Source organism: Rhamphochromis sp. 'chilingali' (assembly GCF_963969265.1).
Source record: "Rhamphochromis sp. 'chilingali' genome assembly, chromosome: 17".
NCBI lineage: Eukaryota > Metazoa > Chordata > Actinopteri > Cichliformes > Cichlidae > Rhamphochromis > Rhamphochromis sp. 'chilingali'.
Genome location: NC_137944.1, coordinates 11,493,807 through 11,514,064, shown reverse-complemented (window position 1 = coordinate 11,514,064; position 20,258 = coordinate 11,493,807). Strand labels below are relative to the sequence as shown.

Below are 20,258 nucleotides of genomic sequence, written 5' to 3'. Positions count from 1 at the left end.
AAACTGGAGGTCACAAGGTCATTGCCAGCCCTTTGACTTGTGAGTTCTTTTCATGTACAAGTTCGTTTATGAAGGTCTTCAAATGATAAATCTTCAACACTTGTACCACCTGTTAACACTTGTGAAGCCACAGGGGACACATCCGGATTTAGGTTCTAAGCTACATCTTTAAGTTGCTTGAAGACGTTTCACCTCTCATCCGAGAAGCTTCTTCAGTTCTAGGGTTAAATGGTGGAGAGTCCCAGATTTAAACCCTGTGGGAGTACAGGGTGATCGTGGCTCAAGAGTTGGGAGTTTGCCTTGTAATTGGAAGGCTTGGACAGTCTCGGTCGTTGTGTCCTTGGGCAAGACACTTCACCCGTTGCCTACTGGTAGTGGTCAGAGGTGGCGCCAGTGTCCGGCAGCCTCGCCTTTGTCAGTGCGCCCCAGGGTGGCTGTGGCTACAATGTAGCTTGCCATCACCTGTGTGTGTGTGTGTGTGTGTGTGTGTGTGTGTGTGTGTATGAATGGTTTACCATTTATCCCTCCAAAGAGGTACAAAAGGACCACCTGATGATCCTCTACCTAATCACATGAGCCAAGGCGTGAAAACTGGTGTGGGTCACAATCAGACAAGGTTTCGGGTGAGCTCACCCTATCGCCCCACCCTATCATGTGATTTCCTGAGGTCAGATGGCCCAGGATGTGAGTGTCTGTGCTGAATCCTTTACAAGCACTCTTAAAGAGAAACAAATATTAGCAGTAGCATCCTGGAGGTCAGGCCTATAGGTCACCAGATTCCAGAGTTGCTGTAAAAAGGCCATAAAGTTAACAATCTGCTGCTGTAATAGCATAATCAACACACAACCTGTAAACACACTTTCCATCACACAAAAACCCAGAAAAATTACAGTCAAAGGTTAAATCTGCAGAGTCTGATGGATGAATGTCTCAAAACATTCATCCATCAGCCACACACCACACCATACAACACACAACATAACCCTGTTGTCTTATCACATAATGAGTTTCTTCCCATGTAACCAAATGCGTGCCATGTTAAAACTTCTTCACACACCTCAGAAACTCAGCTCACTCATTCAAGACCCCTCATCAGCATTCTGTTTTCCCCCCATCTATAATGCAATCATCTTTCCTACTATAATATTAGTCCACTAGTCTATGTATCACTTTTCATCTTACTAAGTGACTTTGACAAGATGACAAACAGAATCACTTTTTTAACATCAGAAACACCTGCTGCTATTATACCGAAGAACAATTCAATAAAACTGTCAAGGCTGACTGCAAAATGTCCATAATCCACTTTAATAGTAGAAGTTTATATGCCAATTTTCACAAAATAAGAGAATATTTAAGCAAATTTGCACATCCATTGAGTGTGATTGCAGTATCTGAGACGTGGATTAATATGGAGAAAGGAGTGGACTTTGAAATAGACGGATATGAATTAAATTTTATGAACAGAAAGAATAAGAATGGTGGAGGTGTGGCTTTGTTTGTGGACAAAAATTTAAAATACAGGGTGGTGGAAAAAATGACGGTGGTGGTAGATAACATATTAGAGTGTGTAACAATAGAAGTTAGTATGGGAAAAAAAGAAAAATGTCATTGTAAGTTGTATATATAGAACACCAGGTTCTAATATTGAAATATTTAAGGAGTGGGCAGATAAAACATTTATTAGGACAAATCAAAAAGTTATGTTCATTTGTGGGGATTTCAACATAGACCTATTAAATCCAAACAAACATAGCATGACAGATGAGTTTATTAATACAATGTATAGCATGGGACTCTGTCCAGTGATCACTAAACCCAGCAGGATTACAGCACAGTCGGCAACCTTAATAGACAATATATTTACTAATGAAATAGAAAACAGATCTATAAGTGGTCTCCTAATTAATGACATCAGTGATCATCTACCTGTTTTTGTAGTGTATAACAGCAATTACAGGAAGGTCAAACAGGAAAATACAACAAAATACAAACGAGTGAGAACAGAGGAGTCCATAAATGCATTTAAAAGTGATTTACTTAAGCAATCATGGGAGATGCTGTATAAGGAAAAAAATATTGATAAAGCTTATGAGATTTTTTTAGGAAAATTTAAACTGTTATATGATAGCCGTTGCCCAGTAAAGAAATATAGTAAAAAACAAAAATATGCAGCGTGCCCATGGATCACAAAAGGATTACAAAATGCATGTAAAAAGAAAAATACGTTATATAGAGAATTTATAACAAACAGAAGTACAGAAGCTGAAAATAAATACAAGAAATATAAAAATAAATTAACTAGTATTTTGAGGTCATGTAAAAAGGAATATTATGAGAAATTATTAAATATGAATAAAAATAATATTAATTACCGCCACCAAGGAGGCCGTGTTTTTGGTGGCGTTTGCATGCGTGCGTGTCCTTCTGTCTGTAAACACGATAACTGAAAATGTTTTGAATGAAGCAACAGAACACTGAACTTTACTCACTGTTGTCAGGCCTTAATTACAACATGAAATTTAACCTAGTTGTGTGATGCCACTGTGTTTGTGTTGGCAGTACATCTTACTCGCCCATCTCCAGGAGACCATCCCACCATAGAAACCATCCTTGAGAAAAAATAGCATAGTAACAGTAATAGAACAACACTGAAAAACTGTTCCTAATCGAAACATAACAAATCTGATCTGAAGTCACAGATTTTCACTTTAATAGAAAGCAATTTATTAATGTGGAAATCATTTCCATGATCATTTTAAGTTGATTTAAAGAATAATATTTATGGAGTGTTCAACAAAGTATTGAGTCTGGTTAACATAAAAGTTTAATGGATTCATAACAAGTTTCACATACTTGTCATCCTCTTATCTTCATCAGGGTGGGGGATCGTATCCCAGGTGTCACAGGGCCAGAGGCAGGCTACACCCTGGACACGTGGTCGCCAGTCTGTTGCAGGGCTAACATAGAGAGACAGACAAGCATTCATACATATGGGTAGAATTACCAAGTAAGCTATAGCTGCATGTCTCTAGATTTGAACTCCGGACCTTCATGCTGTGAGGTAACAGTGCTAACCGCAGCACCACCACGTCACATCAATCCATGCTTCAAAAAAGCAGGAAAGCTTTGATAACAAAGCTTGATACAGAATTCTTTTGATATTTTTGTCCTTGACAGGTTAACCACAATAAATAACAATAGCATACATGTGGTGTGTGTGTATGCTTTTCTGCCTCTTATAACCCCAGTGATTTTCCTGTGGTTTGAAAGCTCGTGTGGTCTTGGGAATTTGGTGAGTCCAGGCAACTAACCACTCTTGCTAGATTGAATCAGGTCATGTCAACAAGATTAAATTAATTTGTTGAATTTCATACAAGATTTAATTCACCATGGATCCATGAAATTATTTTGTTCAAATTACAAGTTAGACTCTAGTAAATGTAACAACCACCCAATTTCATTTTTTGAGTGCAGGTAAATGCACCATGTGTTTGTGTGTATAGAAAAACGTACATATTAACAGAACTCAAACCCTACACAGGTCACTAATCACCTGTTTTTTATTACCGGGTTCATTTCCAAAAGGGCCTTGAACACACCTCTGTATTTCTTATCTCCAGTAGAAAAGCATTATCTAAAATCATTAACCATTATCTCTTTAATCACTCTAGAGATATTTCAGCCATTACTTCCTGCTCTCCAAGACCATATATCTTCTCTGGAGCAGTGTTTCTGAAGCAAGCATCTGTAAAGTGCAGCCATCAGTTAGAGGCAGAGAGTCAGTGAGTGAGTGAGTGGGAGTGAACACAACTAATGGATTAAATGAGCAGTTGTGGGACGATCTAAAGATTCTACATGTCTTTAAAATGTTAAAATGATTATCTATGGATACATTCTCCAGGACTGTTAACAGGAATAGAGAATGTATGATTCACATGTGTGATTTGCTGTTTTTACAATTATTTATTTTTCTGATTTCCTGGTAGTCTGGAGAGGTTCAATCAATCTGGAGTAAAACGCTCTCTCACTGCCTTTTAACAATGCTACAGACATTACGAGCATGTGACTGTAAAAGCGCCTGACACTCATCTAAAGTTGTTAACCACTGTTCAAAATCTGCTTAATGTAGTAGTACAGAGCAATGTATTCTAGAGCAGGGGTGTCAAAACATAAGGCCCGGGGGGCCAAAATCGGCCTGCCAATGACTCCAATCTGGTTCACTGGATGGCTTTGGAAAAAATCAAGGAAGAGATACATATTGGACTTTTGACTGTGTTTGTTTTGTTTCTTCCTGATATAAACCTCCCTCATGGTCATTAATACTACACCAAAGTAATAAAGTAACAGATAGGCAGGTAAAATCTTCTTCTTTTTTTTATTTTTCACAACCTTAAAAAACAAAACAAAATCCCGTCTTTAAATTAAAAAAAAAAAAACTTGCTCCTTTATAATCACCGGGCAGTCTGGGTACTTGGAGCTGCCAGAAGTTATTCTGTGATTTTACACATGTATTTCTTCTAGTTTAAGCCCAAAGAGTCGTGCTGACAGGTTTCTTTCATTTACGACAGCAGCATTTGTTTATCATGTAGTAAAACTGAGAGTTCCTGTTGAAGTTGTGCTTCGTTTTTTTGTACTGAGGAATTAAATGTGCAGTGAAACCTCTTTACACTGAGTGAAATTATTTCCTCACTCTTTAGTTTTTTGCCTCTTTGCTACCACCTGCTGGAATATTTGTGACTCATCCCATAAGGTGAAGCGTCACTAAGTTGAATCACTGAACTGCCTCAGCTTCTGCTACTTTGAAGTAAGATATCCTTGTTCATACCTCAAACCTACCTAAGCTGCTGTGTCAGAAAGGATTTGCTGGATCTCAGCACCAAACACAATAAACCTCAGCTTAAATAGTTTCTTCTTTATATCAAATATTTTTTTACCGTAAAACGTGTCACCTCAGTCTGTTTTAAAACTTCTAATTGTTAAAAACAGTGGATGGATGCTGTCAGGGTGAAGTGTTTCCTCACAGTCTACATTTTTGTCCCTTTTGTTCCGCCTACTGGAGTATTTGTCCAATGACAGGTTCTGTGAATGCAACATGGAACCACAGTACAAGAACAAATCGGTTCAGTCTGGACTAACCCACAGAGAGCTTGTTGATGGCTTCTTCATTAAAACTGACCACAACCGTGATGTGTTCAAAGTCATTTAAATCATCTTACTTCCTTATTCTGATGCTCAGGCTGAACTTTAGCAGGTCGTCTACAGGCCTAAATGCACTGGGCTGTTTCTATGTGATTAGCTGATTAGGTATTCGTGTTTGGACAGCTGTAACTAATGAATGTTCGATGAGCCTATAAATCACTGAACACTGCAGTGATACTTGTTGACTGATCACGTGTGCAGGGAGACAGCACGGCCAGTAGGGCGCAGTAAAGGTCTGTGTTGTGGTGATGGGCGTCTACTTCAGTTAATCAGAGACTATACAAGATAAACATCCTTCTCCAGATAGTCCAGACTAAAAGCAAATCAAAGGCCCACAAATAGTCATTAATAGGAAACAACCTATATGCAACGGACAACCCTAATACTGCAAAAAGTACACAAGTGTGCATTAATTTTGTGAATGTCACTGATATAATACCCGGGCAGATCCACTTTTTCCTCTTTTTCCTTTTCTATGTATTAAACAGGCATTCAGCTGACCACCGAATGGCTTACTCATGAACAGTGACCATATAGGCACCTATTTCTATAGATTCAGGGTCAGAGTCACATTTTAAGAAGATTTTATGTTAAATATAAAATTCAGCCCGAAACCAGGGCTGAAGTGTGAAAAGGTCGCCAAAAGTTCGTGAGATATTTTCATGGCTAAGCTTCTGTGTACAAGCATGTAAAGCAGTTCTTATTTATTAGGGTGATTTTAATCATTATTTATTTCATTAGTCTTTAACATAACTTAAAATTCTGGTGTGTTTTGATGTAAAGAATGTTTGTATTTTACAAGAATAAAATGGGCAAGATGTGATGAGTGTTGTTTTGGATCGCTCTTTAAGTACTTTTTTTGTTCATATTCAGGACAATATGGAGAATGATCTTGTTCATCTATCTTATTCCCAGCCTGCAAAGCAAATTATGTCTTTAAGACCTTGCTAAACTCCTTTGTCCTCCCTTAGTTATGCCGTGAAAGGCCCAGGCTACTGGGGGCTTCCCATGATGCACTGTGTTGCTTTTTCACTCACTATGTGTTCATACACCACTCCCCTCACCCGAGCCGGTCATGGCAGATGGCCACCCATCCCTGAGCCTGGTTCTACTGGAGATTTCTTCATTTAAAAGGGAGTTTTGTCTTCTCACTGTCACCACGTGCTTGCTCATAGGGGGTCTTGTGATTGTTGGGGTTTCTCTCCATTATTGTGGGGCATATACCTCATAATATAAAGTGCCTTGAGGTGTTGTTGTGATGAAGTGCTTTTTAATTAAAATTGAATTCAATATTGCAAAGTGAATCCAAGAGAAAGTACGTGCAACTTCTTCACGCACCACTGCAGAGGATTATTTTATCTGATCTCTTTTCATCGCTGAGCTGACCACCAGGCCTCACTGTGTTTCTTTTAGCAGAGGAGGGGAAGTATTGGATGATGTCACTGCTACCTGTCTGAGTGAGTGAGTGATTAATCACCAGGGGGCTCACAGTGGGTGGAGAGGGCGAGGGGGATCGGATTGGAATGAGAGAGGGAGGGGCGCGAGACTGATCAATCTCCATGATTGGCAGGCGTGATCTGAGGACCTGCCTCCCCGGAGGATACTACATCAACCAAAGTCAGGCGGGAGGCATAAACATGCAAACAGGGGCACACACTTGGGAACCTCGCATAGACATAAGCGAACAGTTACACACAGCCAGCACGCGCTGACTTAAAAACATGCAAAAGTGCACACAAAGAGACTCAGGCACATACAAGCAAACTGCTGTAATCTCACAGACCCACCCATGATTATCATTTCTACCTCCAACTCCTCGCTGAGAAAGTGTCAAGGCTGTAAAAAATATTCCCAGGTACAGGCTGGATGATAACAACCTGACCGTGGGTGGATTTACTGCCATCACACACACACACACACACACACACACACACACACACACACACACACACACACTCTTTATGTCAGCAACACAGTCTGACTGTAGTTGCTCCATGTAGGTAGAAGGGAGTGGAATTGCTAAAGAGAACTCAAGGGAAACCATGTAAACTGCAATGCTGGATTTACCATCACCACATCTAAACACGTGCACGGATAAAAATGATAGCCTCACACGTTTTTTAAATTTTATTTTAGAAAAGATACATTAAAATTTGCAACAACAATGACCCTCCCCCCTACACACTTTTCATCTCTCCTTCCTGTTGTAAACGCCCCTCCTCCTGCTGTTACAGTATCGCCTGATGTTTAGTGGCTTTAGTTTTCCTGTTTCAGAGACAGAGAGCAGCATCTGTCACTAGCTAGGACTGACACATGGAATCCCACCCAGAGCCCCGAGGCGAGAGCCTGCCACCTGAGAGCCCACCATCAGAGAGCCTCTCCCTGGGGGCCTGATGACCCCTTCCCCCGTTAGTCACTTTATCCAAACTCAGCACTTTTGATCCATCCTTGTCTCCTTTTTTCCGAGCTTGCTGAATTTCTTTATTGCCGCCTTTTCACTTGTTTCTGCTCATCAGTCACATTTTCACAGATATATATATATATTTGGCCAGAAACTTTAGAATTTTTCTGTTTTTCCAGTTAAGATGTAACACATGCCTCCCACTTAATTAAACCTGATGAGTTTAATAAAAAGCATGCTTACAGAGGCTCGCACAGTCTCCACGCTTTCCACCGCTCGAGCTCAACAAAGTCAAGGCTGCTTTTTATGTTTTAGCCAGTAGATTTGAGCTAATGTTGTATTTATTAAAGCAAATTTCTGTGCATCTCTACGCCTATTGCAGCACATCATAGAACACATGATGCTTTATGTTAGCAAATAAAGAAAGCATCATGCAAAAATGTAATCACCTGATGTGTAATATGGTTGTGTCATGCACACACCTAAATGCTAGTTCCACCATAAGATAACAATTATTTTAACTCTCTTTCCCCCCATAAACACGACATTTGACGACCTCACTGCTACACTTAACAACAAATTCTGACACCTCAATAAAGACGTAGTTTGACAACCGTTAGTACACGTTCCTGGTTTTTCCAAAGGAGACCACTCTCAGTAACTTCTGATACAAAGCCAATCATTTTTCTCTATAGGCCGGTCTAAAACATGACAGGTTTTCAATGGGTAAAGAGTTAAACTCGTTGAATTGTGCAAAGATAAAGCTGGTGGTGTGGATAAAATTGTTGCCTCACATCAAGAAGGCTCCTGTTTGAGTCAGCTGGAGCCTGGAAACTCGGGCTATCTTGCGAAGACATGCGTGTTAGATTAATTGGTACTTCTCAACTGGCCGTGAATGTGAGGTAGATAAAGTGCCTGAAGTGTATAGAATAAAGTGAAGTATGAATGTATGGTTAGAAAATGTGACTTGCAGTTAAAAGCACCTTGAGTCATCAGCAGAAACCGGAAATGCAGCAAATAAAAGTGAGCACCATACATGTCCTTTTAAGCACTATTACCACGAAGCTGGCTCACAATAAATTCTACTAACGAAAGAAAATAAACATAAAACAGGGCCAAGTATAAAGTATCAGAAAATGGAAATAGCCTGTGTCTATGAGCTGTACTCAAAGCTGCAATGATTCAATTACTGGATGTAATTATCTAGATTATATTCTAACTTTAGGGTTTCCCACAGCCTGAGAGCATATTTCAGATTGACTTATATTTCATGTGTTTGTTTTGAATTTTAGTCATATTTAATCAGCCTCAGTGTCGCTCCTCTTATGTGTGATATTTCCAGTTTCCCGTGGTTGAGCTGCACAGATGTTAGATGGTACACATAGTGTAGCATTTCCAGCTGTTTTCTCATTTTACTGGAGAAAAAAACAAAGCTAAAAGAAGAGTGAAAACTGGGCAAGCATCATGACCCTAAACACTGCTGTAATCCAAGAGATTGAGGCTAACATGGCTAAAATCTGAGTGCATCAAACAATCCAAAAAGATCCCATCTGAATGAATGCCCTTGTGTGCCTGCGCTTTCAAGTACGGGCACTTTAAATTTGTTAAGGGAAAAAAGAAAAAAAGGAAGATTCCCAGAATGATTTGAATTCCTTTTAGGCACTGACCTTCTGCCTGTGATGTCAGAAGGCCATATGCTCCCCACACACAATGAGCCAAGGATACAAACACATTCACGCACAGACAAAGTGGCTGCCTGGTTACATTGTAGCAGGAGCTGCCTGAAGGAGGTATTGTTAATGTTAACTATTGTGTCTTCCTCAGCAGGGATAACGGGGGTGTGTGTGTGTGTGTGTGTGTAGGGGGGAGGGGGGGACAATTGCTACTTCTGGGGTTGCTTCTGGGGGAGTGGAGGAGGATTTGGGGGGGGGTTGAAGGATGAGCAGGCAAGTAAAGAGCCAAACAGATTAAATGAATATAAACAGAAGACTGAACAGTGTGTCATTCAGAAGATGCTTTAAGGCAAATTTTGGACAATGAAGAAAATCTCCCCAAATATAAGACTTTTTATCAAGAGTGGTATATTTTTTAAAAAGCATCACAAATATTACAGTATATACTGTTGCGTATATGCTACTGTTTCAACTACACGATGTTCTCGCCCTCAGCACACCTTCTCTGACTGACTGTGGGGACTACCATCACACTCACGCCACGGTTTTGTTGGCGAGAAGAGGAAGTAAAAAGGATTCTCCTCTCAATGATCAGCTGCCATTACTGAAAGAGAAAATTGGATTTTCCTCAGGCTGCTTGCTGAAAGAGATTGGAATTTTTTGATTTGAGCTGGCCTCTAGTCTTCCAGCGTATGAAAACGGGAACTCCGTCTGCTCTGTACTGCTACCTCATATGGGGCGATCGTGGCTCAAGAGTTGGGAGTTCGCCTTGTAATCGGAAGGTTGCCGGTTCGAGCCCCGGCTTGGACAGTCTCGGTCGTTGTGTCCTTGGGCAAGACACTTCACCCGTTGCCTACTGGTGGTGGTCAGAGGGCCCGGTGGCGCCAGTGTCCGGCAGCCTCGCCTCTGTCAGTGCGCCCCAGGGTGGCTGTGGCTACATTGTAGCTTGCCATCACCAGTGTGTGAATGTGTGTGTGAATGGGTGGATGACAGGTTGTGTAAAGCGCTTTGGGGTCCTTAGGGACTAGAAAAGCGCTATACAAATACAGGCCATTTACCATATGCATACTTGAGTTATCATGGACTCCGAGCAAATCATACAAAATAATAGACCTCTTTTCTGGGTAGTATTATGTTTTAGAAAAGTGCACCGGAGTTTTCTTGGTTTTTGGACCGTCTTTATGAAACCACTGAAGCAAGAAACGCAGGATTTTAAACTATTTTAAATACGTATTTTAATCCGATTAAAGGCTGTACCTAAAAGATGGCTATAGCTAGCGTGACATCACACATGGAAACTTCCAGTCAATAGGCAAAACTTTTTATTCCACAACTAGTTTGCAAGTGGTGCACCACAAACGTCCAAGACGCTGACCTGTCTGCAAACACTTATTAACTAACCACATAATGGCAGTGAAACTTGAAAACGTGCAACCTTCGAGTGAAAGTTTTCCTCACGGCTCAAACCAACATACTTAAACAGGAGCAAACTTTTACTTTGAAGGGGAACTCTCTCCATTTCCGGTCTGTGTCATAGTCCGCACAGTTTCATTAGTACTCAACGAGCAGTTAAGCAACTCACTGTCTTTCATACAAACTACTAGTAATCGCAACAGCCTGATATTTACCAGAGCAATCCCAGGGAGCACCACATACCTGTTTTCAGCCAATTTCACCTAGCAACAGCAGCCAACCTCTCACAACCACTTGTCAATTAGTTGGAGAATATTTTCCAACTGACTAATGGCTACAAGGGATCACTGATTGGTCTGTAGGCCAGTATAATCCAGGTTTTTAGCAGCTGATTTCACAGCAGCTGCCAGCCACCTACAGCAGCGACCCCCAACCTTTTTTGTGCCACAGACTGTTTTATGCCCGACAATATTTTCAGAGGCAGGCCTTTAAGGTGTCGCAGATAAATACAACCAAATAAAACCAGTACCGGTACCAAAAAAAAAGAAGATTTATTCATAACACATGGGAAAAGACCCAGGGAAACAATTAAAAAATAACGCTAACGACCGATAAAAACCCTTACAAACATGAAATTCACACCCGAGCCGCAACTCTTGCCGCCCGGTACCAAACGAGTCACGGATGGGTACCGGTCCGTGGCCTAGGGGTTGGGGACCACTGACCTGCAGCAAGCACTCACAACCAGTCTCTGTGTGAGTGGGGACTTAAAATAAAGACAGTGTAAACTTCATGTGAGTAAAAATTGCAGTTATGAGACCTAGCAGAGAGCAGTTAGCCCCAAAGATTGCTGCTTGATCCCAGTGAGTATAATTCATACTTCAAAGAGGGCCGTCCAAACTCATATAATCTGGAATGACCTTTCAGACTAATAAAATGATCCTGATGATGTTGTCAGGGTTAAAGCCAAGTTATTGAAGCCAGCAGATCTGCCAGTTCAGTGAGCAAACAGTTGCTCTATTCATCCAGCAGACACAGAGAAAAGTCTGCATGCATCTGAATCATTTATGTGAGCCTACAGCGTCTGTAGGCTCACATAAATGCATCGGTCAAAAGCATATGGGGAAAAGCCTATATTGTTTAGCTACATCTAGTAGTCCCTGACTTAATTTCCCTGCATTTGATTAAGAATGTACATTAGCTTTTTTGCTTTTAAGAAAAAGCAGGGACATCTGTAAAGGAGGTAACTGAAAGAGTAAAGGTGTGCCAGCTGCAGCGCTGTACAGCTAAGCTTTTAAGACTCAAGCAGTATCCACTGGTAATATACAAATATTGATTATTAAATAAAACATTTGTGCCACTTGGTTGCTGCTTACCTTACATCTGTAAATATGCTTCCATTGAACGACTGCTAAAAAAAGACTTGCAGAGCTCAAATAAATTAGGCGGAGAAGTACGAGAAAACACGGAGGAGATTGGTGTTGACAGTCGTGTTTTATTTGGAATCATCGCTGTGTGGGAAAACACAGCTGCAGGGCAAATAGGCATCACCATTCCTCTCCAAAATGCAATTAGTCCTAATTAGAAATGATTACGAGGAGCGGTTCCTTTCTTCTCTGCCCATCTTCCTCTGCTGTGTAGCCAGCTCTGGTTATAGTTTCTGACATAACCTGTGGAAAAATCTCACTTGATCTGGTGATCTAGAAAATGAGATTTCAAGTGTTGCTACACTGCTGTTTAGAAGAAAAAAAACACGACGTTTACTGCTTCCAGTTAATTGAAAAAGCAGTGAAGAAGGTATTTTTTTATCCATCCATCCATCCATCTTCATCCGCTTTATCCGGGGCCGGGTCGCGGGGGCAGCAGCCTAAGCAAAGAGGCCCAGACCTCCCTCTCCCCAGCCACCTCCTCCAGCTTATCCGGGGGAATACCAAGGCGTTCCCAGGCCAGCCGAGAGATATAATCTCTCCAGCGTGTCCTGGGTCTGCCCCAGGGCCTCCTCCCGGTGGGACATGCCTGGAACACCTCACCCAGGAGGCGCCCAGGGGGCATCCTTGTCAGACGCCTTCTCCCATCACTCGCGAACAAGACCCCGAGATACTTGAACTCCTCCACTTGGGGCAGGAACTCATCCCCGACCTGGAGTGGGCACTCCACCCTTTTCCGGCTGAGAACCATGGCCTCAGATTTGGAGGTGCTGATCCTCATTCCCGCTGCTTCACACTCGGCTGCGAACCGTTCCAGTGCGAGCTGGAGGCCCTCACCCGATGAAGCCAACAGAACCACATCATCTGCAAAAATCAGAGATGAGATTCTGAGGCCACCAAAGCGAAAGCCCTCCGCCACTTGGCTGCGCCTAGAAATCCTGTCCATAAAAATTATGAACAGAACCGGAGACAAAGGGCAGCCCTGGCGGAGCCCATCACCCACCGGGAACGAGTCCGACTTATTGCCGGCAATGCGAACCAAGCTCTTGCAACGGTTGTATAGGGATCGAATGGCCCGTAGCAATGGGCCAGACACCCCATATTCCCGCAACACCTCCCACAGGACACCCCGAGGGACACGGTCGAATGCCTTCTCCAAGTCCACAAAACACATGTAGACTGGTTGGGCAAACTCCCATGCACCCTCAAGTATCCTCGAGAGGATAAAGAGCTGGTCCAGTGTTCCGCGACCAGGACGAAAACCGCATTGTTCCTCCTGTATCCGAGGTTCGACTAGCGTAGGAACTCTCCTTTCCAGCACCCTGGCATAGACTTTCCCAGGGAGGCTGAGGAGTGTGATCCCCCTGTAGTTGGAACACACCCTCCGGTCCCCCTTCTTAAAAATGGGGACCACCACCCCGGTCTGCCAGTCCACAGGTACTGCCCCTGATCTCCACGCAACATTGCAGAGGCGTGTCAACCAGGACAGCCCTACAACGTCCAGAGCCTTCAGGAACTCGGGGCGGACCTCATCAACAACCAGGGGCTCTGCCACCAAGGAGTTGTTTAACTGCCTCAGTGACCTCGCCCCCGGAAATTGGCGGGTCATTCCCCTCATCCCCAGACTCTGCTTCCTCCTCGGAAGACGTGTCAGTGGGATTAAGGAGGTCCTCGAAGTATTCCTTCCACCGCCTGACAATTTTCTCAGTCGACGTCAGCAGCGCTCCGCCAGCACTATACACAGTGCAGGTAGAGCACCGCTTTCCCCTCCTGAGACGTCTCACGGTTTGCCAGAATCTCTTCGAGGTAGTCCGAAAGTCTTTTTCCATGGCCTCTCCGACATCCTCCCACACCCGAGTTTTTGCTTCAGCCACTGCCCGAGCCGCATTCCGCTTGGCCTGTCGATACCTGTCGGCTGCCTCCGGAGTCCCACAGGCTAACCAAGCCCGATAGGACTCCTTCTTCAGCCTGGTGGCTCCCTTCACCTCTGGTGTCCACCATTTGGTTCGGGGATTACCACCACGGCAGGCACCAACCACCTTGCGGCCGCAGCTCAATGCAGCAGCTTCGGCAATGTAGACGCTGAACATGGTCCATTCGGACTCAATGTCCCCAGTCTCCCTCGGAATGCTGTTGAAGCTCTGCCGGAGGTGTGCGTTGAAGATCTCGCGGACTGGGGCCTCTGCTAGACGTTCCCAGCACACCCTCACTACGCGTTTAGGTGCACCAGGTTTGTCCAGCGTCCTCCCCCGCCACCTGATCCAACTCACCACCAGGTGGTGATCAGTTGACAGCTCAGCCCCTCTCTTTACCCGAGTGTCCAGAACATATGGTCGCAGGTCTAGTGATACGATTACAAAATCGATCATCGACCTACGGTCTAGAGCGTCCTGGTGCCACGTGCACTTATGGACACTCTTATGTTCGAACAGGGTGTTCGTTATGGCCAAACTGTGATTAGCACAGAAGTCCAATAACAAAGCACCGCTTGGATTCCTCCCAATCACGCCCCTCCAGGTCTCGCTGTCGTTACCCACGTGAGCATTGAAGTCTCCCAGCAGGACAACAGAGTCTCCAGGTGGAGCACCCTCCAGCACCCACCCCCCCAGGGACTCTAAGGAGGCTGGGTACTCTGAACTGCCACTCGGCGCATATGCGCAGATGACAGTCAGGACCCGTTCCCCGACCCTAAGGCGCAGGGAACAAACCCTCTCGTCCACCGGGAAAAACCCCAACGTACCGGCAGCAAGCCGAGGGGATATTAGGATACCCACCCCAGCCCGCCGCCTCTCACCAGGGGCAACTCCAGACTGAGACAGAGTCCAGCCCCTCTCCAGGAGACTGGTTCCAGAGCCCAAGCCATGCGTAGAGGTGAGCCCGACTATATCTAGCCGGTACCTCTCAACTATGTGGTATTTTTTTATATTCGACAGATATTTTTGTTTGTTTTTTGTCCTGGCTTTTGTTTTGACAGCTCCTTATCAGGTTGTCAAGGTTACATCTTCCATTGTGTTCAAAAGCCAGATGAAGTGCTTGTCCCCGTCAGTGAGCGGAGCGCAGGTTCAGCTTCAGTTTTCAGGCTTTTCTCTGTAAGTTCTTCAATAAAATTGTACTTGTGTTGCAGTGTGCGTAGGCTAATTCAATAGTTAAAACTGTGTTTTCTTTAGCCTTGACAGCAGCTGAATGCATTGGGAAGGGGGGGACATGTAGGCTAAACAGAATTGCTGTCTCTCTGCATTTTCAACTTCAAGGCCAGTGATCCAGTCAGGTAGTCACGAGTCAGAACATCAGTTCTCACCACAAGATGTCTGAGTGCTGAAAACTATGTGGTGAGTCGCTGCAGAGAGGAAACAAACCAAAGGACACATACAAAAAGCTGCAGTGGCACAGAAATGATATATATGACGTGTCTAAGTTTAACATGAACTCATTTTACCCATTTACTGTACTCTGCAAAAGTCTCGATCCACCCTTCGTTTCTTTATGTTTTGTTAGAGAAATGGAAATGAGGGCATACAGAAGATGATTTGTGTGTTACCACAAAGCTGACAGAAAAGTTGGTTGAAAACAGCTGATAGAGCATTTAGCAGAAAAACATTATTGTGACCGTGATTCTAGGTCAGGAAAAACCACGTGTAGAAATAAATGAAAGAAATAAAAACAGCTGCTTTGCCGGAGTTGACATACACACACACTTGAGTCTCATTCTGAGTCTGAGGATCTCCAGCTGCTAGCTTTATGTTAGCATTATGAACTGTGTACAAGTCTGGCATATTGTGTTCACTGTAGCTTTTAGTTTTTCTATAATGTTCATAGTGACTGTTTACTCTTTGCCAACACTTGTGATTACTTTGGAATGCATTACAACCCTGGTCACAGTAGACTGTATGTAAAAGATGGACATAACCAACAAAGTGACATCAGCCATTCATTCTTAGATGATGGATTTTCAAGCCTCAGTATTAGTATTTAGGCTGGCACCATGTTCGTTTTTTTGAATCAGTATTTATGTTTACTTGTCTGCAGAGAAATGAAAGATTATTCAGCTTCTGTGTTGCCTGAAGCTCTAGAGGTTGCCACTTGATTGCAGTGCACTTGTATTATTGACATAAGCAACTGACACTGAGCATTTCTGCATCTTAAAACTGATCTATCTGGTATGGTATATTAAAACAAGGTTGAGTTACTAAAGTAACTGTACAAGTTTTAGTTTGATATCTCTTTATCTTTCCTCTGCCTTTCTACTCTTTCTTTTTTTCGCTGTACGCAAATTCAAATTTTTGTTTCAAATTTGCATTAACCAGCTGTTATTTGAGAAAACCAGGCATTCATGTGATGAACGGGCAAAACCGTGATGGGCATCGGAGCAGAAGGCCAGAAACGTTCAAAACAATCAGCTGTGTTGATTAGAACACAGAAAGAACTTCACACTCACACACATTGACAAATTCCTGACAACAGTTACGTAGCACAGACACAAAAACAGAAGGTGATTTATCAGCAAAAACACTCGCAGGCTATTAGCGTGTATTTGTTTACTTCACTTTGTGTGCATCTATGCGATATAATCTGTCCTCTTGTATTGACTGACTGGGTGTGCAAGATCGTGCGCATGCCAGTGTTTGTGGTTGTGTGTGTAGTTGTGAGTGTGAGCAACGTTTCAAGAATGCTCAGAATCACAGCCCTGCCAAATCAGTTATGCAATTGCATTGTTTTCTCTTCCTGTGAACTGCTATCACATCGCATCCCTGATTTCTCATTTTCTCTCCCCTCTCTCCCTTTCCTCGCTCGCTTGATGGATAATAATTTTTTTACCCGATCGCTCATTTCACCCAGTCCTGTCTACATTCCTCCCACCCTCCTGCTAACTCTTTATTTTGCACAGCATCTTCCCCCTCCATCCCCCCACTCCTTTTATACTCTTCTCCTGCAGACCCTTGTTCATTCCCTTGCTTTCTGGCACATCCCGTATACCCCACTCTCTTTGTAACACTCATGCCTTCTCGCGTTTTTTCTGTGTGCGTATCTTTCCCGGGGTACAGTCTGTGCTGACAGGCTGTTCCTCCAGAATTGATTTTGACCAAGAATGCAATAAAAGTCACTGAAGAAAGAAGAGGAGCAGCTGAGTAACAACTGCTTGTCAATCAGTGCGGATGGCTTGCAGGGAACAGACGAATGTAAGGAGCAGAGTTCATTTATCTGTCCACGCGTTACACCTGAGAGTACCTTTGGTATTTGTATTATAGCCTCACAAGGTTGTATGGATTTGCTGTCACCTCCATACCTTTTCTGTAACTGATAATCATTAGCTGTGCTGCCATGTGATTAAAATCAATTTCTCATTTGTTTACGCAAAGTTGCTGTTTTTTTACACACTGCTGTGGTTATATGGTGACGGGCATGAGACACAAACAAGATGTTGTGTAATTTACTCTGTCAGTTAGTGAAAATATGATGCTTCGATTTTCTAGTTGAAAGGAATTCATTCTCGCAATCACTGCTGGAAAGTCCACAAATACACAGGCCATGTGAGTGTACCAAATCCTCGTTCAATGTAACTGTAGGTATTCACAACTGAATGAGCAACCTAAAAATAAAGGTCATAAAATAAAATCTTAATGGGCCTTTATGGAGTTTAACACTCAGAAACTATTCAAGATGAATGTGGTGGTAGATTGATAAGGAATGATAGACACATTGAGCAGTGTGAACAGGCAGCCCTGGAATTATAATCAGATTTTGATCTAGCAGCTAAAATAGTCCCATAACCTGATGCAGAAATGCTAAAACTGCAAAAAGTGACTCAAGACTCACACACTCCCATAGCGTTAAAAATATTTCTATAACTCAGCCATTCATTCAAACTGCATTAATAAGGCTTAAGTTATCTATGATTAAAGCTGTGGCTGCACTGGCCAACCAATGGTTGTGTATTTATATGTTTATGGCCCTAACACAAGCAGCTGGTGCTGCTAGCTGTCTGCTTTGAGTCTTTCAGCAGAGCCATTTCAAGCGTGTTTGTGGCATCCGTCTCTTCTGCAATGTTTTTAAATACATATTTTTCAAATAAATAAAACTGACTGCTGCGATATAAATTGCACTAAAGAAGTCTGTGAAATGCTTGCATAGCTTTAGTTCTATGTTAGAATCATCTGTATGTGCAATGTGCTTATGGATGCTAATTGCTAACCAGGCCAAGAAGTGTTAGTTGGCAAGTTAGCACCTTACCAAGTACAGTCAGAACTACATGAAAAAAATAGTGCTGTCAATGTTAATTTCGTTAAAATGACGTTAATGCCATAACTGGATTAATGCGGCAAATCTCCATTAGCGAGTTAGCTCGGATCGCCCCGTGCATGGGACTGCACGGCGTCAACGTGTTAGCGCGGTTAGCTCGTTAACTCTGACAACACTAAAAAGAAATTTAAAAATTTAAAAAAAAAAAAAAGGCTAAAAAGTTAAACACGGAAATCTGGTCGTTAAGTCTGACGTCACAAGCCGTGTCTGGGCCTAAACTCCACTGCAGGTCCATATATCAAACGATCACTATGGCATTACTGAGAGTTGAAAAACTGTCTAAAGTCTTTCATCTTTAATAAAATGATCAGCGTTCTGCTCTACCAGGTGTAACAATTGAGTTTAACATCCAGGCATCCATGAAAACGGAATTTATGACAATTAACGGAGTTAGAAGTTAGCAGGAAGTTAGCTCGCTAGCTTCTATCTAAATACAATATAGCATGTCCTGACTGCGGGGTTTTGGAAACAAATGAAAACGTACAGCTCTGTTATCACTTCCAACATAAATGAAGACAGAAAACTAAACAGCAGTGACGTTTGTAGGGTTACTGAAGTTTGGCTAGCTAGTATATAATGATGTGCTACGTGACCGCTAGCGACACAGCTATGTTAGCATAATATAAACAAGCTAACTTTTGTTCTCAGTGGTCAGGAACAAATGTAATCGCATGGCAGGATGCTGTAAAAGGACCAAACTTCAGCCAGGAGAACAACTGAGATAATCCATCCACAATACGAGGTTAGTCATTCATATACTGCTGCATGGGCTGGGCTGTAGTTACAGCCTAAGGTTTTAAAAAGTTTAAATAAATGATTAGCGGTAATAAAAGCCGAGGGAGGTCAACAGTGATCACTGACTGTTTTAGGAGCTTTTTGAGATTAAATAGAAGAAAATACATAACATTAAACATGTTAACAACACAAAAGCCATATTAAACGCAGACTACTTTAGGCCCAGAAGTAGGATTTGTCACGTCATCACTTAACGACCGGATAGGAAATCTGCACAATGCCAAAAGGGCTGCTTCTCCCTTTAGCAGTCTGTAGCCCACTTTAGCATTCACACTTAGCCACCTGGCTTACAGTTAGGCCAGTTGAGCAAACAGACTTTCATCAGATATGAAAAGCCAATTTAAATATTGCATCATTACTTTTATTATTATCATTATTATTATTATTACATAACCATGCCAGAATATTGTTTGATCTGTAGTTTTAGTTAGATTGTTGCTAGCCACAGTGACTTCATAATATATCAAGCATAAAATATTTCTAGGTGCTTAAAAATTACATGTCGCAAAACTGAACTGACAACATGCTTTTGTAAAGTGTTACACATTAGATAAACTGCAAATGAGTAATTTTAGCTCATTGGTAGGTGGTTGCCGGACACATATAGTAAATAAGAACCTTCAGTGGTCTAAGATGTATCTGCATGCCAGGTTTGGTTCCTCAGCTCCTCATCCTCCTCCTGTAGGAGGAGTTCACAGACAATCAGAAAAATTGTGCATTAAAGTATTAACCCTGGAGAACCCATGGGGTCAGATCCAACACCATTGGTTTACTAGGGAAACCATGGGGTCAAATTTGACCCAATGGGTTCTCCAGGGTTAAAGATTTGAGAAGATTTTCTGTATATACACTTTATGGACATATGTCTCTGTAGTTCAATGTAATGAGCATCTGGACCAAAAGGCAATCCACTCACTCTGTATTGTGTGTGTTTCAGCAGGAGGTCAACACCATCCAGTGGGTAGCAGCTGTCACTTTTCCTCTCCTGTCTCACAGATTACATGAAGTGAATTTGCGGACGCCACAGACACACTGATGGTTGGAATCCAG

At 42.6% G+C, this 20,258-nt stretch overlaps 1 long non-coding RNA gene across 2 annotated transcripts; it reads right to left on the bottom strand.

Moving 5' to 3' along the window:
- Positions 1 to 294: 294 nt before the first annotated feature.
- On the bottom strand, positions 295 to 20,258 carry LOC308384124. Of its 2 annotated transcripts, XR_013969268.1 has the most exons (4): positions 20,125 to 20,258; positions 19,827 to 19,887; positions 2,857 to 2,960; positions 295 to 2,612 (listed from the first exon to the last, which is right to left on the bottom strand). It is a non-coding gene; the product is annotated as an uncharacterized lncRNA (long non-coding RNA). The 2 variants fall into 2 exon arrangements; XR_013969267.1 differs by having other exon boundaries at positions 295 to 2,960.